The following is a 21,209-nucleotide window of genomic DNA, read 5'->3' on the forward strand; positions in this document are numbered from 1 at the left end:
CATCACTGAATGTCATAACGTTAAAAATCGTTTTCTTCTAATTTCCAGTAGTGGAACATGCTGTATCATCGATGAGTCATGCCAGTAACCAAACTTGTCCAGGTTCAATCCTTTTTAAATTATCATAAATAATTCGATTCCTATTGGAACTAGATGCACCATAACAGTATAGAGTTCAGAAGATTCCAGCCAATAGCAACCCACGTTTATTCTCGTGTGGACTTACGTAACTGACACAAAGCGGAGAAACTTTTTCTTTAAATCAATTTGAACGCGGCAGGCTCCTCGTAAAACCCACGCGTGACCAGTTCGATGGTTTCCCTTCCTCTTAGTCGTTCTAATTGAGACCAGCAGCAGGTAACGATAGGAGAAGAAGCCGGGGGAAGCAAGAATGAAGAGGTCAACGGGACGAAAATGGGCAAACAAGAAGCACCTCCCTGCGTGTTTTCGTTCGACGCTCATTGCCAGCAATGACTAGCAGATATAGAACGTTCCCGATAGACCTGTCTAGGGAGGATAGTCATGGGACAAACGAGTGCCACGGATACGACGAACAATCATTATTACGACATCGTGCACGATGACAACGGAGAACAGTCGGGTCTTAGTGTCCACTTCTGTTGGACAGATAAGCATGAAAGATCATGATCTTGTTCATCGAACTTGCAATGCGTTCTTTCAAATTGAAATCGATACGTAAAATATATTTCGAGCTGGTAATAACCAGATGTAGGAATCGTGGATTAAGCTTTAATCATTTTAAAACGAACCACATAAATTGTTTATAGTTTGATCGAATACTTTATCTATTAATCTCAGTAGATTAAAATATTAAGCACTTTTTTAAAATAAGAAACCTCAAGATAATCGTTGAAATCGCACAGTCCATTAAAATGAACTTTACGCTCGAAGATAACGAAGCCACGCGATAAATCAAACTTTACGGAGTAATTTATAATAAATCTGTCTACTTGCATCAGTGAGCAGAAAAGCTTTACAACGTGCCATCGTATTTTATCATATTTCGGTTTGGTTCAGGCGATGGACGCAAAGACCAAAAGACAAAACTTCGAAAATGTAGCGACACATGATTTAGAGGACAAATCAAATCATGTTGTTGTTTTGCCTCGGAGTATCAAGACCATTAGAATACAAGTAATGTAAGAACAAATAAACTCCGGGCAAAACAATGTCGCCGCTACGTGCAACCGTCGAGTTAGGACGAATTCGAATTTTCCGACTCTCCCCCGACCAGTATAAATAAACAGACGCGATTGCGGGCGAGAGAGAGAGAGAGTATAGTACAGTATCAAGTGAGTATCGATAGAGATCAACAGCACTTAACGAATATCTCCGCGATAAATTATGTCGAGTATCTATTTCGGATTACTTGTTGTATTTACGACGCAGTGTACGTTTACTTATTTATTCGAAATATATTTAACGGGTTGCGACAGCAATATCTCGTTCTCATTATTTCACACTATTTACCCTCGACTAAGCCTCCACAGAAACAACGCTCATTTCCAAAAAGGCAGACGTCAGTGAAATTCCGCCAGGGGATCGTTTGCTCTCATTTAACACGGCGTCGATGTTTTCCGCGGCCGGGAGGCCGACTGCGCATAAATAGTCATATCTAACATTTATCAGGTGACACGGTCGTTCTAGCCTCGTCAAGATCCATTTGCGGGCCAGGATGCACGGGAGCATTACCGTGTCGTGATGTCAAATACTAACGGCGGAGAAGCGAGTGGTGTCATTACCGGACCTCATAGCCGGCCATCGCATCTCACTACTCCATCCCTTTCCTTCGACCAACCCCGTGGTCGTATTTCTCCGTTGCGGAACACAGAACAGCGTACACCGACGCAAACAGGTTGATAGATCTTGATGGAGCACCAAGGCCCCTTGGCCACAGGTTCTATGCTAAATACTGGCATCGCAATTAGACGTATAATTCAATTATGCTGGAAATAAATGCGGGGATGGCTTCAAATGGGACGTAAACGCGATCTGAATATAGTCCATGACGATGGACAGGATCGAAATTTTTTTAATTTACAGATGTATTTGTGGTATGATCACGGAGAAATGATCACAGATAGAGTCAGGGATTTTTAAAAATATTATATAGGTTTATGAAAGAATTATAGATAACTGAAATTTTTTAAATTTTATATACTCGTAGATCTGTGATAGAGCTGGCTTTTTTCAGGACAGTTTGTAAAGAAGACACGAAGCATTAAAATTTGAGACCAGTTTCACGGAAAATAAATACGCGTATTATTTAGTTAATTAGTTACAACGTCGTATACGCAGAAGATAAAATTGTTGTTTTTGTGTTTATATAATATATGAAGGAAAGCAGGACGTGAATGATTTTTATGTATTCGTGGAATTTTACGTATTCTTATTTTCAAATATGAATGAACGAAAACTTACCGTCGAGGCTCAGCCGATACGACACTCGCGAATTCCTAGATCCCTTATTGCCCAGCCATCTAAGTCACATGCAGCAGTCGAAAAATTCGTTCGTACTTGCATATGGGGGATAAGAAAGGTAGTTTCAGGACCTAAAGAGAATAGAACATAACCTTATGAAGACACGCTTTACAACACTACTTCATAATACTATTATACATTACAAATGGCATTCTAACGATTCTTCCTCGGTGTTTCTATTTAATCGAAAATTAATAGTTTCACGATTTCGAAAAATCCCGCAACTATTCCATCCCACCTAAAAAATCCCATCTTAACGCTATCACTTTCGCAAAACACATATTCCCAAGCAGGTATTAATTCACGCAACGAGGGTACATCTCTCTCTAGGTAATACTTACATACATATATACATACATAAGAGCGTGGTTACGGGAACCGTGATTGGCGTTGGCGCGAGAATGGCTTAGGGACGAGGCTAAAGGGAGGACGAGAAAAAGGATGACGGGTAGAAGCCAGAAAAAGGAAGCGTAGGAAACGTGAAGGAAGAGAGAGAACGAGAGTGAAAAGAAAGGGATAAAAAAGAAGGAAACGAGAGTGTTTGGGAAAGAGGATGAGAAGGTGAAGAAGAAGAAGAAGGAGGAGGAGAGCTGGCATCGGGGGTAGGGGCTAAGACGTTGTCCTGCCAACAGGTGGTAGCAACCTCACACTACCAGCGCTGCTGCTTCAGTACGGCAGCTCAACCCCTTTTTCACCCTCCGTGGCAGCAACCACGACGATAACCCGCGGCGACACCCGATAAAACGGGCCGTAGAGAGGGTTGGAGGTCTTCTACGATGTCGGGATAAGTGGGTCGTGGTCGGGGAACGGAAAAGAAAAACACCGGAGGGATTATCGGCCGTGGATACACCACCACCCTCTCTCTCCTCGGCTCTTTCGCCCACGCTAAGCCACGGCGCCCCTTTAACGAAAGAAACTTGCTCTTTGCCGGCAGCAGCACGTGCACTTGCTACGAGACGACGCGATGCTCTGCTTACGATTCTCGGTCAGGACTCGGCCCCCCCTCCCGCGCCCTCTCTCTCTCTCACTGTATCTCTTCCTATGTCGACGGCATGCTTCCACGACCGGGACGCTCGAGTGGTCTGTATTTTGCGACACGAGGATTTTGCGGTCTCTCGGGGAAAGGACAACCCCCTCTATGTTTCTGCTTGTCTCGCCCATCCTGTCGGCCCGTGGCGTGCAGTCACGTCGCAACGCTCGGCCAAGGGGAATTACCAGTGCGGAGGCTCGACGAGCTGGAAACACTAGCGTCGCGATCATTCCTTCAACGGACCAGCTGATTTTCCGACTTTTGTACTCCTCGATTAGGACGATTTTTATGTTTTATGTAGTTTTGTTTCTAGATTGAAGATGTTTAACCCTTTCATTATGAGTTAAAATAACGATATGACGTGTAACAGTGATACGGACCTTATTACATGGTTGATACTTCTTGTACGATAGATTTTAAAAAACAGTTGCCCATATAACGATCGTAAATCTTATGTTTACATTTTCCGATGTGCTCGTATGACGTGCGCACTTCGATAGACTTCAGTTCTAGCATCGATTTTACTGTCGATAGTAAAAGATTATTTGTATTTTGGAGGAGATAATTTAGATTGATTTAATAGAACAATCTTACTGGTGGAAACAATACGAAGAAGATATAAATTTACAATATATCTTTTTTTGTAAAAGAAAATTTGCAGATATTGTGGATAGATTCGATAATCTTATCCTTCCGACCATCGAGTTTCCCTGCGTCGCTGTAATTTTAACGAAGACACCATTAAGGCGATAGGGGAAAGACGAGCCAATGTAAAAGATTCGGACGCCTCAAAGGAAAATCTTAACGAGCAGGAACAATGAACCCATGTGAATTATTACTCGGCACAAAGCGGCCGTGTTTTCGTCGTTTAATAAAACGCGGAATGAATTAAACGAAAGGCCTTCCTTTTCCCTTCCTACCCTTCGTTTTTTAATAACGAGACTCCTGGTGCCCTTTGTTTCTTTCAAGGTGCTTCCTCTGTATCGTTATTCAACCAATTATCTGATATCGATAACGAGACCACTTTAAACATCCTGAATCTCAATTATCGATCGGTATTGTCGATCGGTACCATTTATTGGCAAGTATTATACTTTTTAGGTAATTAAACAAGATATTTTCAAATCCAGAAGTATGCTTAACCTTTCCACAATTAACAATACTAAAAGGATTATTACTTGTAAAAGTTGAGATACGCGACTAAGTTTCAATTCTCAAAATCTAAACTTTTATATCAGTATCATTTCAGTCCGCCATGTGTTATTCAATAACACTCTATAGAAATTCATATTCGTCGATGATAAGTTAGAAATTTACTTTTCCCTCCAACAAATTTACGATCTTCAGAACATTAAGTTCAACGTGAAGCAAAAACGATCGAAAGAGACACATAGAGAAATAAAAGGAAAAAAACACATACACACAAGACGTAATCATGCTTGAAAACACGATCGTGAACAACTGAACCAACAAAATCCGCATTGAGAACAGGGCTACCTTTCAGATCGCGAAACTAAACAACGTGAACGATAGATTCGATTTGTTCGACCGAACGTTTTCCATTCTACGGTCTGCCCCCCGTCCGCCTTTTTTAAGGGAGGACAAAGGCCCGTTTGTTGGGCCCCCGGGCTCACAAAGGGTTCCATTGCAGCTATGCGGCCGCATGAAACGAGGTCTGTAAGACCTTCCCGCTCCCACCTTCTTTCTTCGAACGCCACGATTCTCTCGGTAATAAGAATTTGCTACATTGATGTTCGCTAAAAGCGCCGGTTATTGTACCTGGCAACACTGTTATCCTCAACACCGTAAAATCGCGAGAAATTGTATCGTACACGTGAACGAACGAATCCTTCACGCGACTTTCTGCATTGTCGTGGCTGAGTGTTTGTCTGGTTTAAATAGATCGAGAATACAATGTTGGGAAATTTTATTTAGTGAACTGTCTTAGGAATTTCCGACGATTATAATATAAGATTTGTGGTAAAGAAAAAACGAAATGAAATATACATTAAAAGATATTTAGTACAAGGGAAGAAAAAGCTCGTGTTTGGACTTTATTTACAAATTTAAATTACCAAAAATGCAGCGTTGTAAATCTACAAAATTTTGCCAACTTCTTTATCAATCAAAACTAAACAAAATTTGTTATTTCGACCATTCTGAGTATTCCAGTATTAAACAATAAATTAGATAATCTTGAAACTCATGAATTTGTCAATTCGTTTATTTCGATGATTCAATCGTTAAATACCAGATTGTATAATTAGAAAATGAAACTTTCTATTTAGGTATTTATTATTTCGATCGCCTTTGTAATACTAATGTTAAGGAATGAATTGGACAATTACAAGACGAAGAATGATTCCGGGAATTCGCGTCAAGATCTCTAAGCCTCAGAAGATTCCCCAAACAATGGGTAAACACGAAAGTAAAGGATTCGAAAGAAAGAAAAAAAAAGACAGTCCCACGAGATTAGATCGAATCGAATTGCCGCGAATTTACCGTTCGGAGAATTCGGTGTAGTAAGACGATAAAACTCGCCGGTGGATTTCGAGCAAACAAGGATTCTCGCTTTTCTCAGGCGTTTTACGTGCGTGGAATGACGCGAGGTGTGTGCGCGCGAGCGTGAGCGCCACTCGGTTCCCGGGTCGAGTTCAAGGGTTTTGAGGTGAAAACGGGACCGTGATTCCAGGCACAAACTGGATCGACGGGTTCCTGACTTGACGAAGCCCTCGACCTACGACCTCTGACTCGTGGAAGAGGTCGAGATGAAGTTGCAGGATCGTATATCGTTGGTTCACTTGCAGTAGACCAGCTTTTCCCCCTCATCCTTGCCCGCCTACTCTTGCCTTTCTTTCTCACTCTAACTTCTACCTCTCTCTTACTCTTTCTCTGTATGCTTATCGATCCTCGTGAGCCAGTTTATGCGGGAAGACCACGCCAATTTCGAGAATCCGTTCGACTTATCCGCAGCAAATACACGCAGATGATGAAACCTTGGTATGAAGAGTTGTTTCCTCAAGAAACATCATTGCCATTGCCACTGTTTCTGACCTAGAGACAGAGAAGAGAGTCGACGATCGGTGAATCAACGGCATAGCAGCTTCTTTCTCACTGTTGCATCGTAACGAGAGCAAAGGCAAGAAAGTTGAAATCCACGGGGACTCGAGCGATCTGTTTCTGCCGGGTAGCCGCGAAACAAGAACTGGAAAAGATTAAGAGGACGATGAAGTTCTATGCGGGCGGCTGGGACAGTGGAACGAACGGGGACGGAGAATGGATCGATGAGTCGCGGGGAAAAACGACCAGCAGACCAGGGAATCAATAATCGAAGTTAAAACATAAGCTCCGTTCCTGCTGACTTCTTCCGGGCACCGTGAAACGCGACGGCAACTTCCACGTGTTTCTATTGTCGTCTGCCGTAGAGAGAGAACCGGCTGACGGCAAGTGAAAGAGCGAAAGAATAGTCGGAAAAGAAAAAAGGGGAAAATAGAAAGAGAAGAAACGTCTATCTCGCTGTACAGGGAGAACGCGTCGTTTCTCGCGCTCCTCTCTACTCCAACGAAACTCGCCGCTCCGGAGAGAGGACCAGGAAAATTCGCAACCTTCCTTCCCCCATTTCGGTGGTGCGCATTGGCCTGACGGTCCGGGAGAGTGCTCCTCTTTGCAAGAAGGACGGACAGATCCAAATTGAAATGTAATGTACACCCCTCCAACGTCCACCCCCTCGGCCTCTCGATCGGCCAAACCTCTCGCTCATTCAACGATATGTTGCTCGCTCCTTCTCCTCTTTCTCTTCGTTTCCCTTCGGCTCGGGCTTGTGCACGCCGACCAAAGATGCCTCGTTGTTCCATACGAGGGGAGAGGCTCTCTCTCTCTCCCTCCCCCCCTCTCTCTCTCCCTCTCTGGGGCTTCGTATAAGTGTAGGTGATTTACTGCTTCGGGCTTAATGGAGGCTGTTTACTGCTAATTAAAACGAAGGCCCGCTTTATACCGTATATACAGATGTGTGCATATACGTGTACATAGTAACTATATATGTGTATATGTATAACAGACTGCGTTCCGAAAACCGATTTCACGGAATCGTGTCGTTTCGCGCAACTCCGGCTGCCTACTTGCAGACTTCTCGTCTACGAATTGCTCTTGCTGTTACTGGCTATACGAAGAGGGAGGGAGGGAGGGGGGTAGGGTAGCTCTTTTCGCAATGAGTGTGCACAAGGTGAAACTGTTTGGTGGATCGTGCGCTCACGATTGGAGTGGTTCGCTCGTGTGAACCAAGGGGTTTTTAAGGAATGTGCACGGGCTCGGCAAGTGGACGGAATTAATTTTCTGCTTTGCTGTTAGGGGTAGAGCGAAATGAATGGCGAGCAAGATGAATGGCGAAGTATGCACTAGCTACGATCGAGGATAATTCTCTCATCTTCGCGTATAATCGTTAATAAATATTCTTATATGTGAAAAACACACGAGAAGAATTTGACCAGATTATTTTGGTTAATTTCTTGATCTCCAATATCTTTTTAGATTCACAAATAGCTTTCTCGAAAGCAGAGGATAAATCTATGAAATTCAGTAATCAAATATCGAATCAATTGGTAAGATGATATTGATTATTGAATTTTAAAATAATGTATTACTCCTTTTGCCTGTGGTCTTTCCGTAACGTTATACGTTTGTTTTAATTAATAGAATGATTCGACGGAAACACAGAGAATTGCTATGTAAATCCAGTCGACCAGGCAATTACCTCTGATATGGTAAATCATCTTTTTTTCCTGCAGACGCAGGTACTCATCCGTCGACATCGAGTTCCGCAAAGCGGTTCGTGTATCGAAGCCACTTCCGGTTTCCTGTAAGAAGCAAAAGTGGACGCGCGGTTCGCGTACGAAAAGAACAATTAACTGTTCCCTCCAATTACCACAATTACCGATCTTGTTTTATTCATAAAGATCCCTTGCATAAAGTCCTCATTCTCTCCTTTTCTTCCTCATTCTCTCTCATTCACTCTGTCGCCCCGGAAAAGGGCATTCCCCTGGTCGGTCGTCGAATGTAAAACCGGCCGGGACACCTTGAAACACGCGACTCCGTTGTGGCATCGTTGTCGTCGTCGTCGTCGTCATCGAGACGTCGAGACTCGAGCGAAGCAACCAGCCACCAAGCCGTTACGTTCCACGATAATTACTATTCTTGTCGGGGCAAAGAAAGGACGTTTCAAAGGCTTGACACGCGTCGATCCCTCTTCGTGCACCGGGGAACGGTAAACAATCGCGTTCGAGAAACGAAGTTACTCCAATTAGCAACAGGGGTCCCGAATAATGCCAGGCCCCTCGTATTTAGTATAACGCGGTAATCCTCTTTCTCTTTCCATTTCCTTTTTTCTCCACCGTTCTCTCTAGCCTACGCGATCCAATAAGAGGCGACCTAGCCGCCGTTTCACAGGCTCTCCTCCGCTCTTCCCAATTAAACCGTACCACGCTGCAATGAGTTTGCATACTGCGTACCGATATCAATTACCGGGCCAAGTGACACGATGGAAGAGAACGACCGATTAAAAGAATGAAAATCATGAGACGAGGGAGTAGGGGAACAAGTGAGAAGGCAGAGTAACAGAGATAGAGAGGAGAGCAGAAAGGAGAACGAGGGAAGAAAGCGCGGTCCTAGTGTAACGAGACAGAAGTTTGTGTATCGTGGGGGTTTAACGAGTGTAACGGTAAGTATAGCTATGCTCGAATTGGTGTTCAAGGACAACGATTTACGATTTGCTCTATTGTACGATGTGATATACTCTGGATTATCAGTTATCTAAATGACGGAGGCAAATAACGTTCTGATATAGTATAGTTTTGTGTTGACTAGTCATTGGTGGTCAAACGCTCGGATTTTATGTGCGCATCGCATTGACGGAGATATAGTTGTAGAAAATCCTGAGTATTTCTTTTTTCCATCGAACACGAGTGAGATATAAGTACTTGACATATTTGTTTATTACATTAGACTGTCCCAAAAGATTCTTTCATTTTATAAGGAGACAATAGATGCACAACATTTTTCGTTTTATATTATTTCATTGAATTATGTATAATCCAGAACAGAGTGAATAATTCAACAAGATAATATAAGACAAACAATGTTGTGCATCTATTATTTCCTTATAGAGAAACTTTTGAGACAATCTAATGTATGTAGCAGTAGTAGGTAATATTTACTGTAAATGATTTATAATCTATGATCTAACACTGTGTTACGTACTTTCTATTTCCAATCTTACTTTGCAATTGCGAATTCGAATTGTTCTCATGTTTCTCTTGAAGTTAGAAAATGGAGAATAAAGGATGGAAAATAGTCTCTTTTCTGTCACTAACAAGTGTCCGTTTGATTTCGTTTCTTATTAATTCTTTTACTGATTTTGCGAAAATGTTAAATGGTATTAAGTATGTTAAGATTTATCATTGAAAAATGTATTGCCATAAATTGGGAATTCTAATTGCTTATAATTTTATCGTAGTTTAATATTATAATTATTAGGTTGTCCGAAAAGTTTCTTTCGTCTCATGAGGAAATAATAGACACACAACATTTTTTATTTTATATTTGTAAATTCGACCAATCGCGGGGAGGTGCAATCGCGAAGAAACACGTCAACGGGAGTCGTAAATTCCCGTTACGATTATAATAATCGTCGCCGCGAGTAGATTGATCCCCTGATTTTCGTTAAGACAATAGAGGTGGTTGAAATGATATAACTCCGAGATTAACAGTGTTATAACTTATATATTTTCCAACAACTTAGTTTAATCACACACCTTAGTAACGTAGCTGAGTATGAGGATTGCCTTGATCTTGCTCAGATTCTGACTGCCAATCTGATAGATGAAGGCCCTTGTGTTGTGATAGACGTAGCGATTGATCAGATCCGACTTTGACTGAATCGAATCAACAGAATCAACCGAATGACCGAATGAATAGACTTCGACTGCTTGACTTCCACTGTGTGATTTGGACAGGTTGACTTGAACTGCTTGACGTCGACCGTCTGATTTGACTGAGTGACTTGAACTGACTGGCACTGAACCGGAACTGAACTGAACTGACCTGAACTGAACTGACTGGACTGCCTTGCGTGACTCCCTTTGGGGATGCGAACCAATAGAGTTGACCCTCTTGATGGCGTAGAAGCAGTAGTAGCAGTAATAGCAAAGTAGTAATAGAAGCCGTAAGAGCTGTAGGAACGGTAGGCACTGTGAGAGCTATGGGGACTCTAGGCACCGTGAGAGCCGTAGGAACTCTGAGAGCCGTATGAACTGTATGAACTCTCCGTCGGAACTATAGGAACTCTGAGGTTCGTTCTGATGTAATTATGGAGGAAAACTCGGTATGGGGGTGGTTTTCGAACGAAGGAAGCTGATTCGTTGTTCATATTTTTCGTTATGAACGAGTATGCGGTGCTAGAGTCCCCATAGCTCTCACAGTGCCTACCGTTCCTACATCTCTTACGGCTTCTATTACTCCTTTGCTACTACTGCTACTACTGCTTCTACGCCACCAAGAGGGTCCACTCTACTGGTTCGCATCCCCAAAGGGAGTCACGCAAGGGAGTCCAGTCAGTTCAGTTCAGTTCAGGTCAGTTCAGGTCAGTTCAGTTCAGTTCCAGTTCAGTGCCAGTCAGTTCAAGTCACTCAGTCAAGTCAGACGGTCGACGTCAAGCAGTTCAAGTCAACCTGTCGAAGTCACACAGTGGAAGTCAAGCAGTCGAAGTCTATTCATTCGGTCATTCGGTTGATTCTGTTGATTCGATTCAGTCAAAGTCGGATCTGATCAATCGCTACGTCTATCACAACACAAGGGCCTTCATCTATCAGATTGGCAGTCAGAATCTGAGCAAGATCAAGGCAATCCTCATACTCAGCTACGTTACTAAGGTGTGTGATTATACTAAGCTGTTGGAAAATATATAAGTTATAACACTGTTAATCTCGGAGTTATATCATTTCAACCACCTCTATTGTCTTAACGGAAATCAGGGGATCGATCTACTCGCGGCGACGATTATTATAATCGTAACGGGAATTTACGACTCCCGTTGACGTGTTTCTTCGCGATTGCGTCTCCCCGCGATTGGTCGAATTTACAATATTATTTTGTCGAATTATGTGCGATCCTTTTTGTTCTGTTGAGATAAATACCGCGACATTTCACAGACTTGGTTTCACGTTTGTATAAAGGTGCACTGTTGTAAAAAACACGTTTGAGAAAGAAAGACACTTTTCGGTCAACCCAATAATATGTCGTTAATCATTTCTTCAGTCATTTTCGAACGATATGGAGATAAAATAAATTTCAATATTGGGATTTTATATTAGTGGAATTTAACTGTATTCACCGGTCATTTTTCCGGTTTTCTAATTTTATTATAATTTTCCAAATATTTTTAGATCGTGATTCAAAACCATTATACCGAAACCGACATACATACTACTATGTTACAATCTGCAGAACGTTGTCGGTCTCATATGTCAAGTGTCGCGGCATCAATCGGTACGGCTTCTATTTCGACAATCGAAAATCGAAGCATTATATTCTTTCCTGTACGATTTGGCGATATTATTTCGGTTTTCGGTACTATGTATATACTATGTATGTTTCAATGTATAGTTTCAACGCCATAATCCGTAATACATCGGCTTAAAACGTCAGTTTTGGTTCAATACCGTACTAATGGTAATTATAAAATTATTAGTAGCAGTTATTATTACGTCGTAAATTATATCTTTAAAGGAAATCTTAGAATGTTAATATCATAATTGCAATATTTAATACATATTGATATATATTGTTTTGTCAAAATCGATAAGAAAAACTGATAAGAACTAAGAACCGAAATCAGACCGGTATAAAGCTATACGTATTATAAATTATATAGAATCGAATCGTAAACCGATACAGAACCGAAAAATAACAGTTAGAGAATCGATATGGAACCGATGAAATATCGGTTCTAAAGAATTGAAACCGAAAGCGATATGGTGCAGAGTCGCTATATCTATAACATTTTCTTGATACTAAACTGTTTCAAGACCCAAGCCAATATCATAACTGTTTCCAACCTCTAAGTTTAGAGAAAAAGGGAATCATTCGATCGATAAAGAGCTTAATAGAAGGGTATCCATCGTGGTATTGACACGATCGGTCATTTAATTTCTTAAGTGGCAGCACCACAAACATTAGCCCCGCTCGAGAGAGGGGGCGAGGACGCATACACCTCATGAGGTCAATGCAAGGAAGGAACGAAAATCCTTACAAAGTTCCAACGTTGGAATCGTGTTGAAGGTATTCCTCGACTGGAGCACTGGAAATGGAGCTTTTATACGAAAGTACTCCATATCACTTTATTTAAGATTTACCCTCTCGCTCGCCCCTTTCAACCTCCAACAAGACTCGTCCATTTCGTTGCAACCCCTCTTGGCCCGCCTCTATCCGCTCGTTCTACCATTCTTAAGCCCGATCCTCGCTGCTCGAGCGTCCTTCTGTATCGACGTCTTTCACTCTCCTCTCCTCTCCTCTCTGCTCGCCCACCCACACTCGCTCTCTCTCTCTCTCTCTCTCTTACTCTATTCCTACACTCCACCAGCCGCTGTTTCACTCTTCTGCTTTTGGAACGTGTTGTTTGTTTATTCCATTCAGCCTCCTTAACATGATCTGTCTGCTTGGCATTCTACCTTGTCCGTCCCGAGAGGAACGTTTTGCAAATTGAAGAAACACTTGCGTCGATCGATGCGATACGCGATTCGCGACTATAATCGCGTCCAGTTGTTCCTTTAAGTCTTTTAGTGCCGAGCAACGATATATCGTTCTTTTCAACTTTATCTCAGGATAAATTTATAAAACGTTATAAATGGTTGAATTTCTCGGCAGAAGCTCTGTGCGAGATGTTCTGCGAATTGAAAGAATTGTTTATGGGTGTTAACTTTTTGAGATTTTATTCCCGCGATGCCTGATACCGAGATTGTGTGTACGCTAATGCCGTAAGATAAAAACCCGACAGGGGAGATTTGCTTGAGACCGTAATCACAGGTTTTAGATAACACTGTTTAGAATAGAATATCTTCTTATGCTTTAGAAAATAATATTGCATCGACAGGCCGAGAATAAAATTTTTGTTACACCTGTACGAGGATCACGCGCAATTTGTAATCTGGGCAATAAAAGATTACGCGGCACATTAGTAACCATCAATGCTAAGTAGATTATTTGTGTTAGTAATATTATACATTCATATGAATAGTAAATATTATACATTTTCAATGGCCGGATAACTTTATACGTTTATAATAATATTGGAATGTTATTTTAGTGATGTTACACTAGCTACATGAATCACGAGTTTTGAAGTGATTATCATTTAGTTTTGTGTTTTGGTATTATTGTATACATTTTATTGCAAATAATTGAGAATGCAGTACTTACGCTTTATACTATGCGTTCTACTTCAAACTACGACCAAAAGAAAATTCTTCATCTTTCCAGATACTCTTTATAAAAAAAAAAACTGATTTCTCTATCTTTCCTAATGATTTTGAATAAATATCATTAGTATGACTTTCAACAAACATTGAAATACAATTGACATTAATTGATTCTTCTTTTATTTCGTAATATGTCCCCTTTTCAATTTTCCAAATATCATTCTTCCTTCTTTTTTATGATCTTTGTCTCAAACCTTACCAAATTACATCACTAGAAGGGTTAAGATTCTTCTCCTTTAAGCACTATCGATTGTTAATAAAGAATTCGATTTTTTAAACGGCACATTTATTTGATACTTAAGGTAGATAACTATCCCTTGGGCGAAAGAAATTATTTCGTAAGAAATGTACAGCTCATCACGAGTAATAAATACAATATGGTAAAATTTAATCAATTAATGAGATACAATTAGACGTTAATAAAAGTAACCAGTAGATAGTGGAATAAAACATTTAAAATATAATGACAAAAATTATATGTTCCCTCTATATCGACCTGATCGAAACTCGAAGATTAGTAGAAACCCCAGTATTAGTAGTTACACTGATACGTAATACTTCTGATCAGTCAAATATTATTTTATTCTTAAAGGTTCTATAAGAAATGTTACACTATTTCTTAACCCATAAGTGGGTGCCAATTTCCTCGCAAGTTCTCCGGAGCTCGACTAACTCGCACGCCATTTGTCGTCGAAGAAATACCCGAAACATCCGTGGCGCGAGACTCAGTACGCAACATTGAGAGTGAAATTCGGTGTAGCCAAGTGAAAAGGAAACGAGTGAAAGGAACGCTCGGCGAAAACTGCTAATAATTGCCGAAGAGACACGCCGCTGTTGTAGTTGTGAGACAAACCGGGGTGGCAGGAATAAAAAGAGCAACAGAAGAAACGGGGAATAAACAGATGGAAGACAGAAGGGAAACAAACAGAAGCACACCCCAGAGGGTGGAAAATTCCGGGTAAGAATCTGTAGAACGTGTTCAATGGCTTTCCCTCGTATCATTTTCCTTTACATCTTCTATTCCTTTCACGTATGTTGCGTGTCGTTTGGAACGTGATGACCAGACACAATGACACAAACGCTATGAAAATTTCGCCGATGAAAACCGTCTTATAATTTCGAAACTAATGTTTCTAGACCTATGCTTTTTAAAATATCTTTTTTTTATTTTAATAAGCATCTATGCTTTTTAAAATATCTTTTTTTATTTTAATAAGCATGTTCCACGTGATTCCTTCAAGTCTGACTAAAAGTCTTCGAAACATCCTATACACAGTGAAAAACCCTTGGATCTGCAGTTTGAAAATCCCTCAAAATGAATATCTTAATCGTAAAATAAGACAACCACGAAAGCAGCCTATAGTCCACTAAACAATCAAACGATCAACATCATATCCCTCAGACTGCCTTTTAGGTTCGATATGATCGTCGATCAATTGACAGTAATGTCAAGCTAAATTTCGTAGTTCCAGAAATCAGTGCTCGTTTCTCCTCATCGTGTGTATGTACATATATACCAACACGTGTGCCGTTGCGATCGTTCCCCTCCATGGTTTGAATGGAGTCTCGACTGGTACGGTGGATGCGCCTCTCGTTGTCTGTTTCGCTCCCAGGACCAGGCTGAGAGGCGTTCTCGGATCTCCAACCATGTAAACCGGTCGGTCTGGTCCACGCAACCCCACCATACCGGCCACCTGCTCGCCTAGCGAGGCCCGTAGGCCCTCTTCAGCCTGACACGAAGCCCTGCCATTAAATTTATTCGAATCTCATCGGTACTGTCCGAAACTCGGGCCGTTACGAGTTGAAATAGTCGAAAGGATCGCGCGAAGATCGATTTGGGACTTTACTCGCAGTTTCGTTCTGATCGAGTTTGTAGAAGAATGGGAATAAAAGGGAATGTTTATTTTATGCGAAGAATCCATTAGAATACACATCATGAGACTCCATAAAAACTGTAATTCGATGTTAAATATACTGCGGTATCAACTTACTATTTAAATTCCACTCGCTATATCTTGCTTTTATTCAAAACGTACCTAAAATTCATACTTAACCTAGGTATGTAATTTACTGTGACATTATAATCTACGTGTAAAGCCATTCTATTCTTTACATTTTGCCCACTAACAATTTCCCTAATCTACGAGCGTAAACCCTTTCAGAGATGTTTCCATGAACGTAGGCCAAATCCACCGCCGTGTCGCGCAAATTGAAAGGAAAACGACGAGGCTCGTAAAAAAAGAAGCCCCCAGCACTTTGCTCTCGTATCGAGTAACAGAGCCCTGGAATCAAAGGATCTCGTTATCCCGCCACGAAGTTTAAGCGAACGTAACCGCGTTAACGAAATCCCGAGATCGATGATCGACCGTAGCTCGAGAGCAAGTTGACCGATATTTTCTTTATGAGCGTCGTTAACGAAACAATCCTGAAAGAGGATCGTTTCTTCTTTGACTCGTGAGAAACTACGTAACTGGTTATAGCTACGCTGTTGACAGACCGAATGTCTGAAATAAAAGTCGGCTGCGCTATTGCGTTTCTTGGAACAAGACGCGATCACTTAGAGAGGATTTAAGCTAATACGAAAATGGTTTCGTTGGTAGAATATAGGGAAATCATCGTCCGATGGAAACTTTCGTTGTCTTCGCCACTAATTATTCTATTATTAATCGTTGATTATAATTAATTACTGGACGGCCGGCGAATAGACTAATTGACATTGATTTATGGGTTTAATTAAAGGCGAAGACGCGCGCGCTGCCGCGCTCACGTTGTCTTACACGGCGAAGGAACGCTTTAACAACACCTTTTCAAGGGATTCCCGGCTTTGTGCTACGGCCTTTTACACAACCCATTCTCTGCCCCTTCTCGGCGACTGGGCCGGGTCACCCTTTCGCTGGGTCGAAACTATGCCGTAGTGATATTTTTCACGCGAGATTGCAAGAGCTTTAAAAATTAAATACAGTCTGCTTGCTTTTAAGGGCAGCTGTGTATCTATAGGCCTGGGCTATTAGTAGATGATTTTAACGTTATTTGATGATTTGATTGAGGATTTACCTGTTCAAGAATATTTAATATTTAAATGACATGTTACCGTATCTGTAAGTAACGCTGATTCTGCATTTTATAATATTACACAGGTTACACTATATAACCTGAATAATATCGCGTGTCAAGTATCGAAAAATATTTTTCCTCTCATATCTTGTGTTTAGAATATTCTACTGTACTTCTTTCTCTTATAATTCATGCTCTACTACAAGCACCGACCTTGACCAGATAAAATATCAACCCCTAGAATCCTATAATCTCTAACACGAAGACTTTTAAATAAAGGAAACTACCAATAAATAATCTACAGTTGGAAAATACAGAATTTGAAAGAAAGCTGGTTAAGTAAATTGTGTAACCAAGATCAAAATGTACTCCTTTCGCAGAAACAATTCGGATAGCCGAGTCAAGGATAATAAATGGCGCGGAACGTACGGCAAATAAAAGCGAGTCGACGGTTTTAAACGACTCGGATTGATTAAATCAATATTTTACACGGTTGTTCGCCGTCGAACGCGAACACACACCGATCATCCAGCCACGCATGCAGGATTTGCATATCCCGCGCGTAATAGATACGTTAAACAGGTTTACGTTAGCAACATTATTAGTTTATCTCGAGCGTAACCACCTCGGAATCAAGAAATCATTCCCGAGAGAGAAAGAGAGAAGCGATGATATAACCTGTTCCTAGGAGGCTTATCTACCCAAGCGGTTCCGCGTCTCACTGTCTACGTGGTTTAAACACGTCGCCCAATTAGAGCGCCTCTCCCAATTAGGCGTCTCGTGATTTTTTACAAATATAATTGACACTCAGCGTGCCCTGTCGTTTACGCGAAAATAGGCGAGGACGCGTGCTCGTTATACCGTTTCCCTTCTTCTCTCTCTGTTTCACAACCGGACCGTTCACACGCGTTCGTAGAACGACTGGTTGAATATTTTACGCGGACACGTTCGTCCGCTCGAACGGTCGACGTTATCGAGCAACAGCGCGATAGTGGCATAGAATGTTTCCTCACGGCTTACGATGATGCTCGTCCAGTTTCTGGAACTCATTTCGATCAACCAAAATTACGAATACCTACGTAATTGGATATTTGCGGAAATGAATGGTAATTCATTAAATAATAAGAATTTCTGTTCCGTTGAGATGAAGCGTGTGTTATACGGATGGTATTAATATGCTTTTAGCTCTTTGATTCTCAACTAATCAAGTAGAGCCGTGGTATAATGATATCTGCGATTAATAAAAAAAAAAAAGACATGCAGTTTCTCTAGTACGAATGAAATATCGTAAATGTTTTTGATATCTCGATTTTAGATTGGCAAACTAGGATATGAATTTTGTAGATACGTTAATTTCCAATTGAAATCTCTGATTGAATATTATTAAATAGTATCAAACGCTAAATGAATTTCTACGTTTAATAAAACTTTATTGGATTGAGAAGAGTATACATATTGTATGCTAAATGTCCTACTAAAAATAAACAAGAACAGATGAAACTTCAGTGAGAAAGCATAAATCAGGCTAGAATTACCATGTCACGAAGACGTCACTGTCGAAAAGGGACAAAAGGGACGTCAGCGTTCCGATTCTGGACATCGCGGTTAATCCGAAATTACACGTTTCAGCGTGCAATGATCATAACGTTAACAAGAATAACGAACGGGCACGGTTCCGGGCCGGTGGCGGCTCGACATCGGACAAGATTTAGCGTCGACTTCCTGGCAGCACGAGCAGCCCAGCCACCCCTTCCGCCCTACGATCCCGACACGGCCTCTGGGACAGACCAAGAGAGAGAAAGAGAGAGAGAGAGAGAGAGACAAGGGCAGGCGTATCTCTTCGACTCGTAAAGATAACCGCGAATAACCCCTTTCTGGCGGGCACGTCGCTCTTTCTAAATGGCCCCGCGTCGCCCGGGTACCCGACTGAATTCATTAAGTCGCTGATTTACCGACGCTTTCCGGTGTAAACGAAATTACGAACACGCGAGCGCACCCTCGAGACACGGTCAGAAAAAACGGAAACGTTACGCGGTCCACCGGGATCTGTGGCTAATTCGGGGATACCGTTGCGCTGGGACTTGTGCCTCGCTGATTGGTTGTAATTGATTGACAGATGCCAGGGAGAGTATTGTTCAACTAAGTAACAGATTTGTGATTTTTCGGGTTTGTTTTATGTCAGGTTGACCCGAGAGTTCTGTCGTTCTCGTTCTTTAAATCGGGAGAAACTAATTGTTTCGATGTTTTAATTTGTGTTACTAAAATATCCTTCCAGTACCTCGACAGTCTGATACAACGTTACAGTTCTATATTTGAAAGCAGATTGAGAAAATTAAAAATGATGTTTCATTGAAAATTTGACAAATTCAAATTGCTCTATAAATTTCTTTAGACTGTTAGAAGTAGACGTATTGCGTTTAATGAAAAGCGATTAGAAGGAGATCTTTAATAAATAGAATGAAGTGTGGAAGATTTCAGCGAACTGAGATACATGAAAAATATCATCTGATTCACGTGTCTCGATTCCAAAGAAATAAGAACCGTTTACACGAATTGATAACGGAGAATAACGGAAACCAGTTTCGAGATTTACGTCTAATCTCCTAATGACTCGTACCGTACCGAAGTCTAGCCACGAATTAAACATTTCGTATGATCCCAAATTTGATCCCACAGTGCAACCGAGTTATTGCACTTTGAGAAAATTAGCGACTTTAATTTAACGTGAAACGAAAGTATATGGGAAACGGTGCAACGCTTCCAAACGCGATCCGATTAACCTTACGCTATATCCATAACCTCTAAACAAGCTGGCGGCGAACGAAATCGAACAGGCACTTGTATCGATTATCAGAATCACGGGATCATTCCTCCGGCGGCTTAACCCGTTCCGTTGCGGTCCAATTAACACCGACCACGACTCGCTATGCTCACCATGTATATCCATTAATTTCCGTCGTTTCATCGACCACTACCAACCCTTTTCGCTTTTTCAAAAGGAACTATACAAGCGTTGAAGAAGATCGAATAAGACGTCGTCGTTAAGAATTACTTACGAAGAACTAAAAGGATTAAGAGGTTGATTTCCATCGGTATTAGAGATACATAATACAAGAAAATAATTACACTTCCAAAAATTAATAATATTACGTTAAACGAATATTTGAGTAGGATAAGTTAAGCCAATTTTTCTAAACGAATATTAATAATTTAATATTAATAATACAGAAATTATTATATTACAGATTCTTAACTAGGAAGACCATTCTGACCATCTTAATTTATTAATAAATCAACAAAAATTATTTTCACTAAAGGAATATAATTATCCGTAAATATTTTCTTTGCAAAGAGAAGTATTTCTTTGTGTCTTTTTTTACATACAATACACAGTATTTAAGATATTTTTCAGATATGAGAAAAATATATGTAAAAGGAAAATGAAAATAAAACAAACTCTGGTATTTTTCTACCTAACGTCCCATAAGAAATTCTATTTCTTCAGCGTCACCTTCTTCAGAATCGAGCTTTACCATTTAAAAATACAATTCGTAAATAAACGAACCCAAAAACAAAAGAACCGGCCTATTCGTTCATCCAAGTTGCACAATTGTGAGGCTGACTAAACCATGGAAGATTACTAAAACGATAAACAAATTAATCAACGAATAAAAGCTGACATTTCGTATTCGCCGAGATCGGTTAACCGTCTAATTTCGTCAAACGATTCCAAAGGGGTGGAAAATCGATCGTACAGCGTATCCAGTATTTCCTGATGCTGGCGTTACCGGGGGCCACGCCGGTGGTCACCGAATAAACACGAGCCAGCTGGTAAATTGGCGATAATCGAAGTCTTCGTGTACTGTATGCTGTATACCGCGGCAGCGGAATATCAGCTAGGGTTCTCCGCGGTTGATGTATTAACCCTCGACGGAACGGGCTCGTAGTGTCGGGTTCGTTAAGACCATTAGTACGGAGGAACACACGAGGCGCAAGAGAATCCACAAAGGGTGACGACGGCGGGGCTGCTTCTTCCTTTGCTAATGACGATCGTATCGCCGCCGTGCGTCGTCGTCGCGGCCGCAGGAAAGCGGGAA

General features: G+C 41.1%; 1 protein-coding gene across 8 annotated transcripts in view; it reads right to left on the minus strand.

Moving 5' to 3' along the window:
- The window catches only part of LOC100650779 (LIM domain transcription factor LMO4.1), a 477,355-nt gene that overhangs the window by 129,709 nt on the left and 326,437 nt on the right, over positions 1-21,209 (minus strand). For 6 of the 8 annotated variants that reach the window (XM_012314594.3, XM_048411142.1, XM_048411140.1 and 3 more), the window contains one exon: positions 2,443-2,573. The exons of the other annotated variants lie outside the window; for them this stretch is intronic. The gene's annotated coding sequence lies outside the window, so the exon portion shown is untranslated. The remainder of the gene's footprint in view (positions 1-2,442; positions 2,574-21,209) is intronic. 8 annotated transcript variants of the gene reach the window in all.

This window comes from Bombus terrestris, chromosome 12, assembly GCF_910591885.1.
Source record: "Bombus terrestris chromosome 12, iyBomTerr1.2, whole genome shotgun sequence".
Lineage (NCBI taxonomy): Eukaryota > Metazoa > Arthropoda > Insecta > Hymenoptera > Apidae > Bombus > Bombus terrestris.